This window comes from Cylas formicarius, unplaced genomic scaffold (assembly GCF_029955315.1).
Source record: "Cylas formicarius isolate icCylForm1 unplaced genomic scaffold, icCylForm1.1 PGA_scaffold_58__1_contigs__length_289150, whole genome shotgun sequence".
Taxonomy (NCBI): domain Eukaryota; kingdom Metazoa; phylum Arthropoda; class Insecta; order Coleoptera; family Brentidae; genus Cylas; species Cylas formicarius.
The window spans coordinates 1-12,640 of NW_026844339.1; the positions used below are offsets into that span (position 1 = coordinate 1).

General features: G+C 31.5%; 1 protein-coding gene and 1 long non-coding RNA gene across 2 annotated transcripts in view; both read left to right on the plus strand.

Moving 5' to 3' along the window:
* The first annotated feature begins 485 nt into the window (after nt 1-485).
* The window catches only part of LOC132701657 (uncharacterized abhydrolase domain-containing protein DDB_G0269086-like), a 105,677-nt gene continuing 93,522 nt past the window's right edge, over nt 486-12,640 (plus strand). The window contains exon 1 of the mRNA XM_060669752.1: nt 486-801. The gene's annotated coding sequence lies outside the window, so the exon portion shown is untranslated. The remainder of the gene's footprint in view (nt 802-12,640) is intronic.
* On the plus strand, nt 873-5,982 carry LOC132701660 (uncharacterized). Its single transcript, XR_009618805.1, has 4 exons — nt 873-887; nt 3,320-3,481; nt 3,547-3,768; nt 5,810-5,982. It is a non-coding gene; the product is annotated as an uncharacterized LOC132701660 (long non-coding RNA).

Genomic DNA, 12,640 nt, shown 5'->3' on the forward strand with positions numbered 1-12,640 from the left:
AGGTAAGCAATTGCAATAGCGACACACATAGGAAGAATGATAGACTCGGAAAAATCTTTTTTAACCACTCCAAGTTTATTAAAATACTTGTTTACTGGAACAGACGCTACAACATATACACAAAGTATTAGTCCCTTCTTGGGAAGAAGAGACGAGAGGAAAGGGGGTTCCTTTTCACCTTTTTTCACTAACTTCATCGTATGAGACTAGATTACTTCTTCAAGTTACCACGCTTTCGTTTTGTTTTGTGTAAACGTAGAGTTGCTCCAACAATGAAATTGATCCGTTGATCTCCTGATCTACTGGAACACAATAGATGTTGCGAACTGCCCATATTGCACTGCTAACGAATTGACAGGCGATGCAAATAAGTTAAAAGCCACCATCATCTTTAACCGTCCGCTTTCATTTTAAAAATCACCCCCAACGCGCAGCAGAAAATAACCTTCGCCACGCATCAATGTTGTGTTTTATTTCCAGCGGATCTATTATCGGAGCTACCCTATAGGGTCCAGCTATTATACGACTGTTAGTCTGCCTAGCAGCTCCTATTATCCGAAGGCATATCGGTGGTACTACGATTGGCCGAGGACCTACTCCTATTACTGGCCCAGCCGTTATTATTACTGGCCGAGCAGCTATTCTTACAACCCTAGGAGTTGGTATTCCTACTGGCCCTATTATAGGTCATATCTGACCAGTTTTTTAAAGAACTATTACCTGAGCTATTACCCCTCCCTTTATTATCGATCACTGGACTACGATTTCAACGAACTCGAAAACAAAATCGATAACTTAAGCGTAAGTACTACAAGGAAAGCTATATTGTAAAGATGATGATGATGACCAAGGTTGACAGTTTTTTGCGACACGATCAAATTCCGTTGGTATCCTTTTTTATCCCTCCGAATAGTTGTTTACTAATAATTAGATGATAAATTGTTACTTCAATTGTCCTTATTCACCTAGTCGATAGGTTTTGATTTCTATACGAAAACGCTACAAGGTCACCAAAAATAAAATATATTTTTAGTTAACTTAGGCAAATTGTTGAAGAATAAGTAAGGATTTCTGAAAAACAAGTCAGAATGTCTGGGAAACAAGTCCGAATTTCTGACATAAATCTCTCGTAAGGGATATTGCAAATTCACAAAGAATGGGACAAAGTTTTTATAATGTAATAATATAAATTGTTAATTTGAGGTTTTTTGACATGAAATTTACGAATTTGAAATTTACGAATTTGAAATTTATTTGCATATTGATCCTAGAGGGCGCTAGTTTTTCCATATTATTAAGATAAATTGAATCATTTTTTTTTGGATGTCGAGTTATGGTTGAAACATGAAGAAAGAATTATCCATTTTTCATAGAAAGATTGCCGATTCTTTAGGAATTACTCTGATGTTTCGATTGGCAATGTCCCTTAAGATGCAATTAGAGAGAGAAAGAGAGAGAGAACGTGATATCAATGGCTTTTGCAAATTAATTTAGTTGATAAATATATATTGAAGTGTGTCAATGTTGTGTGTGAATGTGAAATGTTGAAATTGTAAATACGCAATTCTTTAATGGACACACATACACAAATGTACCATATATAGAATATAATTTTAAATCACGTCAACAATATCTGACAATTTAGAAAGGCAGGGAATAGCATGCGCGGAATTTTCCAAGCTTGGAAACTTTGGTGTGCATAACTTAATTTTTGGTCTTATTAATAGCGATTTAAGTCGTAGAACTCAATATGTCGCATCAGCCGAAAGTGTGCAGAGTACGGGTATTTCCCAGGGATCACATTTGGGTTCATTGATATTTAGTATTTTTCTGTCTGATATTGGAGAGTGCTTTTTACATACAGATTATGCGGCTTTAGCAGACGATCTAAACTTTTATGGTAATGTTAACACTTTTAGTGCTGAAACATTCCAAGATCATTCTGGTCTTGGGTATCACGTTACATATTAACGTATTATTTAAAGCACATATTGAAAACATTTTAGATACTACGCGCTAATTTATATTAAGAATTACGCAAGATTTTCAATGTTGTTTTAACCTTTTACCACTACGTTTAATTTAATAAATTTAAAATAATATTTTACTTAGTAGTAAGAAAGAGTTAATTGTTAGAGTAATTTTTAACCTCTTTTTTAGTTTTAAAGATAATTTCAGAATTATTCTGCTTAGAATTAGGAATTGTTTTGGTTAATTTGTGCCAACCTTTAAAAGGGCACGGTATGCTTGTTTGGATATCCTTTTGGAAATAACCAAATAAAAATAAAAAAAATTGCAATAGCGACGAGAACAATAAAATATTTCAAGTTACCTCATTTCATCATTTTGTTTCTCTTACTGTACACTGGGAGCAATGGCAATAGCTTTTGACTATTAATTTAGTTGATAAATATACCAGCTGGTTTGCTGCTCAAGTATTAAAATTGGGAATACGCAGTTCTTTTATGGAAATTATTACGATTTAATGCAAATACCATAAATAAGGGATATGAAACCGCTATGAGAAAAATAAAATACTTCAAATGATTTCGCTGATCATTTCACATGTTCTGCTTTACTAACATTTTTGTAATGTTTTTGGAATGGTAAAAGGGAGATATGAATTTGGTAGAACTCCAAATTTTTGAGTTCTAGATTTTCGCTCTCATTAGAAAGTCGGCTAAAACTAATTAAAAATGCAAGTTGAAATATTTTGTTTGCTAAAATATTATGGTTTGTATTGAAAAGAATAAATAAGCTTGGCTTGGAATTTCGTGATAATGTGCAATATTACAATAAATTACAATAAAAGGGATTTAATCATTTACATATTTCAATTATTCTAAATAACTTTTAGTCAGTCCTTCATAAATTTTGAAAATAATATTCCGGGTATATAAGAATAAAACTTTACACAGTGAGTACAAATCCTCTGCCTTTTCTCTTCCTACCCTCCTCTCCTTCTGATTTTATCCTACCCTATAACAGTTGATATTTTCTTTTTTGCATTGGGAAAAAGTTATGTTTAGCTCTCTTATTGAGAGACAATGTTTTTTGTCTATAAATAACGGAAAGAAAAACTATACAATTTTAACTACTTCAAAAGTCTAATTACCGGTTATTTAACGAATTACCTTTTTGAAAATCCCGGTCCCTTGGATAAATTTTATAAACAATAAAAAGCAAATTAGCACGTACTCAATGTTCATTTAGCGTTTAATAACAAAACCTGTGCCAAATATCGTCGGCATACAAAAAAAAAAACATTATGACAAATCCAAAAGGTGTTTGGAAGGTTTACCTTAGCGATGCACAAAAGTTCTATTTAAAGGCGTTAGTCATCGAATGAAAAATGGATAAAAAAATTTTGGAAGCTTTCCAGACCCCGGTCAAAATATTCTATTTCATATTAACTAAGGCAAAAGTCAAGTGGAGATCGCCGGAAAAGGTTGTTCGAAGCATAGGTGTCTGAAAAATTACGGTAAGTGAATGAAATGTTAATAAATAATTTGCCGTTTAAGTTTGCTATATTGGCGTTGCTTTTAGAAGATGCTGACTTATTTGAGGAATCCAATTTCGGGCTACGAATATTCTTTCTGGCCAGATGCGAAATTCTTTTATCACTACAAAATATATCGCCCACTGAGCTTCCATACAGATTGGCCCATAACCTCCAGGGAATGGTATCCGTACTACTGGCCTTCTCCGAGGTCTTATTGGTATTATTTGAGCGACAGTCCATCCGAACAAGCATTCAGGGATATTAGAGTAAGTGACAATTTGAAAATTTTTACAACCACCACATTTTGTAAAATGAAAGCGGTTAATTCAAATCTTACTTTAATACTTCTCTTAACTTAGAAACCACATATATACTGATTCACCCATTAATCTGGAGTAAATACGAGCTTTCTTATTTGAAATAGAACAGTCTGTATATTATTGCATTTTTTTAGTAGATATTTTCTATGTAAATTAATACGAGGTTAGCAAAAATGACGTCAATTGTTTGAATTAGAAACCCGATTTGGTATTAAAAATTAATACGACTTTGTAGAAGGCATTAGGTAACATCTATTTACTTGTCAGTTTGACACAAGTTCTGTATTATTGATTTACAAAACAACAAAAGTAATGCTTTAAAAAAGATCAGATAAAATATCCGTAAACGAGACTTCTCGGTACAACAATTTTTGGATGAACTCTTACATTTACGTGACCAAATTCTTATAAGACATACATGAAATATATCTAGAATTTCTCAGGGAATCAAAAAATGCAATAATCTACAAGGTATATAAAATTAAAAAAAAAAATGATTCAAGTTTAACGGAAACTTTATTTCGTACACCCTGTACATAAGTTGATATTGCTGGGAACTACAAGCAGACTGAAATAGTTTTACCGAATACTTAAAAAAACAAAATAAAGATTAATAACTTCCAGACTTTTCTAGGCTAATAAGTAACATTGATTTTAATTAAGTAATATATTTCTTGAAATAACTTCCTATGTCAAGGATCTCGGGGTAATGTTAGACCATTGTTTAATAAACATATTGAAATAATAGTTGATAAATCGTGTCGAATCTTGGGATTTATGATGTGAGTTTCTAGAAATTTCAATAATCCGAAAAATATGATTCTTTAATAAAACACATTTGTCAAGTCGCACCTAAATGGATTTTATATACATTAGCATATTGAAAACATCCAAAAAAAGCTTTTACGTTACCTTGTGTTGAAATTCAACCCAAATTTAAATTCGTTTCAAAATATTATCTAATAAAGTTGCATGTCCTCAAATATTATGTTGTATAAAGGTATTGGCAAATTCAAGATTTTTAAGAAAGTTAAATTTATTTTATTGAGCCTTTTTTAATACGAATTACACAAATGCAAAACAACTACAATCATTATTTAAGTCACATAGACATATTTCTTCTAAGGCTTAATTCTTCTACAAAACTAGCTATTGATAAGATTCATCTCACAGCATGTTCATAATATTTAATCATACTTTGATTCCTTGTTTTTTTTTCTTTTCTTGTTTGGTTAATTGGTGTATTACATTTTCATGTAAAATAGCATATAGCAATTAGTTAATACAGTGGCCCTACTACGGTTAAAATTGATGCGGCATTGATATTTAGAAAAGGTTAATGATTTTAAGAGCATGCCTCTATAATTCCCTGAGTAAAATTAAATGTTAAATCGCGTGCATGTGCATATTGAATGAATCTTTTGAAAAAAAATTTCATGCTTAATAAGTTCCTGTATTATCAGCATTAGCAGGCCCTCTATATCTTTAGTAGCTAAATAATAATAATAGACTAGAAATCCGAATCGAACTGATCGAGTTATGAAATATAGTTGCATCCCAGTAGGTTTTTTAACGGTAGTAGTAGAAACGTTGAGGTCGCCGACGTTTTATAAGTATTGATGTTTTTAGCAACTTAGAATAAAACTTTCACGTTTCGAGCAAAAAGTAAACCTATATTAAGTGGAGTTTACTCTACTCTACTCTACTCTATTATTATTACCTGCCATCTGCCGATATAAAATACAAATACAATACACTAACGAATACAAATGGCCATAACTGAAAATATGCCACATACAATTGAAATTCTCGGGTGTATTTATGAGAGATACTGTAATTTTTTCCTGCATTCAAATGGAGAATATTTGATTTTAATAGTCGATAATTTCCAGCAAAATCTTGTACACTTTTCTAGTGTCATTTGCTACTTTATTGCCAAACAAGGAAAAACTGCGCTTTTGTATTTATGAATGGACGTCCTTTGCAGCTAAGAAACGACTTGTACTTTGACCGATGATGATAACCCTTCCACCGAAATGTGACTGAAGAAATCTTGTCGATCGTCAGCAGCTGAAGAAAATAATTTTGCCAGTATCTGTAAATATTTGATACCTTATGTGTTAAATGGTTAAATAAATATATTTTGTAAATTTCTTCGTATTTTATATCTTCTTTATAAGAAAATGGTCTAAAAGTCAACTCAACAAAAAGTTATTGCAGTTTTTGTACGTACGACTTGTTCTGTTTTAATTTGAATACATAAAAATGCTAAAAATTAATAAAACCGCTACATATATCAGAACAAATATCATACATTGAAAAAATAAAACGAAAGTGCCAAAAAAACTTTAACTGATGTTAACAATAAATTATCTAATTATTAACTCTATTTATTTTTAATATTTATATATAATATAGTTATTTATAATATTGTTATGCATATAAGTATTAATACATAAAAATAGTTGTGTAAAAATATTTTTTGAGTAATAATCGATTCCGAAAAATATTTAACATGCATTAATTAGTGTTCGACAAAAAATACGATTTCAGGTAAGCGACTCTATAATTTTAAATTCCACAAATCTTCTGGATTCCTCCTCCGTCGGTGATGAATCGAACTTGCTGATGTTTCGCCAATCAACTTAACTCCAGTTAAGCTTTGAAGAAGCCAATATATGCAGAAGGAATTCAGAGGATTTTTAAATAGTAATATAATTTGATACAGTTTTTGCATCGGTTGTTGATAAATGGAATTTGCTGACGTTTCGTTAATCCTCCTGGAATTTTCAGTTACGTTTCCCTGAGTTAAGCTCTGAAGAAACCAACAATATTATTGGCGAAACGCCAGCAAGTTTGGTTCGACAATCGACGCAGGAGGAATCCAGAAGGTTTGTAAATAGTAAATAATAAATCCGATACAGATATAATTTTTAACATTTTAATATTTGGGACAATGTAGGTGCAGAATTTACCTAATTGCTTTTGATAAAGTGTATTAAAAAAAACAATAAAAGTTAATCCGACATTTTAATGGATATTTTAAAACCATATCCGTTCAAGAGAAAACCAAATACCACACTAAGAATCGTGCAATAAAACATTTCAGAAAATAAAATTCCTGTGACTATTTTTGTGATTTTTGCATCTTCTTTTTTCGATATTTTCGAGATCTCTGTGTAACCTCTTATCAGCATTACCGAGTGCTCTGTGGTCGCGAATTTTTGGGCTTAATTTCAAGAAAGTGTGTTTTTATAATTTCGTAATTTGTAATTTTTGCCAAAAGAACATTACGAAACGTTTTTTAATGATTCGCCTATTAATTCGACAACGAATTAAATTGAATTAGTCGGTTGATATACATTAAATCGTAAATTAAATACAAACTGTATCGGTATAGAAAAACATTAGGGAATAGGCGGCAATCGAGATTAATGAACGGGGACTTAATGGAAAATGACCAAAAATAATTAACAAATTGTTGATAGGTTGATACTACAGGATGTCTTAAAATTAGTGGACCAAACTATAAACTTGTAAAATCGGATCGGTGTGTTTTGTTACGCCTTGAATGTGACGCCTAGGGAGGATCGTTTGCGAGAAAAATGGATTTAAAAAACACGCTGTTTAGCATGCCTATCTTATGTATTCATCAAAAATTGAAAAGTAGGCATAGGAACCAGATCAATGGGATTATATTTGTTAATTTTCATTTAATGACTCACTAGTACGCTATTTTTATGAAAGACAAAATAATGGTAATCGGTAAGTTTAGTTCATAATTCCTTATAGAACATTAAAGTTTTCAAACACATTTCCATTATTTTCAATACATAGTCGTGATTCTATTCTAATATTTTGATATTTACTAAGAACCTCAAAGTGACTTATCCACTTTCAAAAATTTTCATTTTCTACCGTGCTCCATCTTCATACGAGTACATATGGGAATATTCTCTAACAATTCGGCAAGATCATTTGTAATAAAACTTAAGTAAGTATTAGCATTTAATCTAATTGTCAAAGTAACTATTAACTTATGTTGAAAGTTGGTTCTTTTCGATTTTATAAGAAAGAAGTCTAAAACTCAACCCACAAAAATGTTATTGCGGTTTCTGTTACCTACACTCCTTAAAAGTTACGTCCCTGAATAAAATTTGACATTTATAATTTTAGAATCAGATTCAGCATGCCAAAACTACTAAAACGCTAAAATTTCTCAACCGGTTTCGAAAATATTAATAAAAAAGTATTTTTATGTATGTTACATTCCTTTTATTGCATGTGGTTCCATTAGGGGCGTTTTTGAATATAAGTTTATGTACATAGAAAACTAGAACTTATTTTGAACATAAAATATGCTGTTATAATTTGGGACACTCTGTATACAAGACATAAATTTCACTTTAAATTTTCCCAATGCTTTTTAGTATTACAAATTTTCACTTTAAATTAACTTTTTGCGTATTATAGCGATCGCCATCCAATCCAATATTTAAGGATCGCATGACTTGGTCGGTTATGTTTAGCCAATATTTATAACGCGTCCCATCTATTTTTCTTCCATTACAAAAGCAAACGTGGGACACGACGTTTTGGCAGATATTCAGCTAGTAAAATTATAACACATTTATACTGCATCCAAATTACGTCCTCAAAAACTTGAGCAACGTTATCGCGGTCGCAGTTTTTTTTTAACGCAAGGTTAGGCATACCGATTGAGATAAAATGCTGCTCTTGAGATATGACAGAACGTACGGAAGCAAGATGAATTACTACAACGAACATAGGTATTATTTCGACAAATTTTTGGGATTGTATTGGCCGTTGAGGGTTAGAGACAGGTATCCTTACTTTTTGCCATACGATTTGTTGGATTTGTGGCCAACCGAACATCATCTGAGAAAAATTAGAGTAAGTAAACTGAATTCTGCGCTTTTATGGCGTTATATTTTACTATGTAAGAAGACCGCTGTGTGCTCCATTGTTTTTTTTCTATAAGAGTTACCAAAAAGATAATTTGAAACGAACTTTTTTGTTTTTAAAGATGACAAGGTGTAGGGTTAACAGCCAAGCGATGCTGTATATTTAATTATTAGTATTAAGTTATTCTGATTACAATTATATACTATGCTTTATATTTTACTCCATTTGTTTTCGAGAAATTGGAAAAAATGTAATGTTATTTTGACGAGTGCTGTGACTGATAATTAACGTCATCCTTATATTAAACATATTGCTAAGCCATATCGATTAAGACTGATTAGTTATTGACACAGTTATCAGTGATATAAGGCATAAGCTTGCAAAGAAGTTTGAAGAAACCGTTAATGTGTGTAATATTAGACATATATGATGGAAAAACTTATTTTGATTGAAGAAAACAAATATATTAGGGTTGTTTGAAGCACAGAAGACAGGCAGTTTAGTAGACTCAGTTTCGAAATATAATTTCACTACACTTAAATTTCGTGAAATTCATCAGCTCAGTGAAGAACAATGCGAACGGAGGACGTAGTTTTGTTTGGAATTTTTTAAAACATATAAAAATATATGTATATATATTTTGCAAGAGCTGTAACAGACAAAATATGAGATACTGCTTTAAAAACAATCCTAGAAAAATATACGAGTCCGATATTTTTAGATCAAAAATTAACTGGCAATCTGCATCTCTGAGATGCAATTTGGCACAATAACTAGAAGATCTACCCCTAAATCTATTAACACAATAATTATGACAGCAAGATGGTCAGACGGGTCAAAAAATTTTCTGAATACGAAATATCCAAGAGCCCGGACTTTACATTCACACGTAAAGCGCCCTGGTGGGTATTAGCGGGTCAACATTTTTGGCATCAAAATATTTCTGAGATACCATAGTGTGTGAATTATTGTGCTTCTGGCTTCGGTGGATAAAATTGACCCACTAAGTCAATGAAAAATATATAGAAAAGGATCAATCAATCAATCAATCTTTTGGCTGCATTTTAATCCTTTTGACCTGTATGTGGTGGACCTGTGTAATCCAGCATTACTCGAAAACCTTTTTGTTTAAGAAATAAAATAAAAATTATCATTACCCATAAAAAAGATACAAATAAATACGTGTTGGTGTGATTCACGTTTCGAATTGGCATTATGCCATTCAAAGAAACAATCTAAACATCGAAATTTTGAACATGTATTGCATCGATATTTAATTTCAGGTGCTTCATTTTTAGCAACCCAGTTGGGATCACATTTTTCTGATAGCAACCAGAGAATATGTTTCCCCAAGAGATGATGTTGTCTATCTTTTGATGATTAACCGTCGGGAAAATGTTTCTTTACCAAACGTAATAAAAAGCACAGAGAATGGTAATTGATTCACAGATTATGTCTGTTTATTTTACCTTTCAACCAACTCCATGGCTAACTTCAAACTAACAAAAAATAAACAACATCACAAGCGCACTAATGCTAGACTGCCAAAAAGAAAATAACGACTAGCAACAGGTCCGAAAGCGAACTAAATTGAATATAAACAGCAACGAAGTATTGGGCAGAGCTTGCCACCATGCCACTGAGGACCTTTATATGTATTTGTGGTCGAGGTGGGTCAAAGTGAGACATTAGGAAAAAAAACGTTATTTTATAAAAAAAAAAGTGCACATTTTTGTAAATCGACTATTTCTAACAACTACTACGTACTTAAGTAAAAAAATTTGAATTGATGATAATATCGTCGAACTTCGGCAAAGCATTATAATGGTAATCAATCAGTTAAGGGATCACTCGAAACTATTATTGAATTGCAAAAATCGGACAATTAAAGTTGAAACAAATGTGTTGAACCAAATGGTGGTCACATACAATAAATAGTAAAAGGATTTAATTTATTCTTATTTTAATTAATATGAAAATAGCTTTAAATAATTTTTAAATAAACATCGTCATTGTTTGTGCTATTTTTGTCAATATATCAAAAATAAGTAGAATAAAATATAAAGTGTGTTAAGTAATTGTAATTAGAATAATGCAGGGTGTTAAATACCTTAGAATTTTTTTTTTTCAGTTAACTTGTTATCAACAATTTTACAGCTAATCAAAATGTTATCGATATAAATCGATAAATACAAGTAAAAAGGTACAAAGAGTTAACAGAATTGTAGTATTTGTAGTATCAACGCTACGCAAACTTAAGCTTAATAATTAAATTTAAAAAAAAAAGCTCGTATGTATGTACTACTTTTCTGGCATTTTTCTTTTAGGTAAAGAATAACTTATACGGTTTGTAATAAGAAGAACCAGTGTAGAGATGGAGTTCTGAAATGAAGTGTTGGTTAAAATAAAAAGGTATTAAAAAAATATTTATATATATATATATATATATATATATATATATATATATATATATATATATATATATATATATATATATATATATATATATATATATATATATATATATATATATATATATATATATATATATGTCGGTCTAGAACGTTCTACGCCGTTTTCCGACACCTAACCTCCACTCTTCTCTATTTAACCATAGCTGGTCTGGTAATTCTCTTTCTATTAGTTCCTTTTCTATTCCCTCCTTCCAACTTTTTCTAGGCCTTCCCCTTTTATTTTTCCCTTGCGGTGTCCACAATAGTATTTGTTTCGGGATTCGGTTTTCGGGCATGCGCTGTACGTGTCCAAACCATATAAGTTGTTTTGTTTTTATGTCGTCTACTATTGTATGTTTTATTCCCATGATCTCTCTTATCTTTTTATTTGTTAATTTTTCTTTTTTTGATCTTCCAGCCGATCTCCTCCAGAAGTCCATTTCGGTTGCTAGTAACATATTTTCTGTTTTGTTCTTTAGCTGCCATACCTCACTTCCGTATGTGATGATACTTTTTATTATTGTATTATATATGGTTTTTTTATTAGTTTTGGATATACTTTGGTCCCACAAGATCCCATTCAGCATGGCTATTGCTTTTCTTCCTTGTATTATTCTTTCTTTTATTCCCTCATCTAGTCTTCCGTCCTGCGTTATTTTTAGTCCTAGATATTTATACTCCTGGCAGTCTTTTATTAGGCTTCCGTCTTCCAATGTTATATTTCCAGATGTTCCTCCTACAGTCATACTTTCAGTTTTTGTGATGTTAACTTCTAATCCCCATTTTCCATACTCTTCTACTAACTTTCGTGCCATATATTCTAGATCATCATGATCTTGTGCTAAGAGTATTTGATCATCCGCAAAGAAAAGGGTATATAATGTTGTTTCATTTAATAGTGGGATTCCCATTCCTCTGCATTTGTTCATCCATTTTTGTAAGGCTTGTTGTAGGTATATTTTGAATAATACAGGAGACAGGCAGCATCCTTGTTTGAGGCCCTTTGTAATTGGTATGGGCTCAGAAAAAGTGTCCTGTATTTTGACTTTAGCTGTTATATCTTTATATAGATTTTTGACCGCTTTTATCGCATTTGAATTAATGTTCGTTTTTTCTAAAGCCTCCCATAGTTTCTCTAGAGGTATGCTGTCATAAGCCTTTTGAAGGTCTATGTAGAGGAGATGTACCTCCTGATCTTTGGCTGTTTTTTTCTCTAAAACCTGTGTTACTGTATACAAATGGTCTACTGTTGATCTCCCAGCTCTAAATCCCGCTTGTTCCTCTATTTCTATCTCCTTATATTCAGCTTCAATTTTCTTTTTCAATATTTTACCATATACTCTACTTAGTGTGCTCGTTACTGCTAGTCCTCTATAGTTTGAGCAACTGTCCCTACTTCCTTTCTTAAAAATAGTTGTGATATAAGAGCCTTTCCAGTC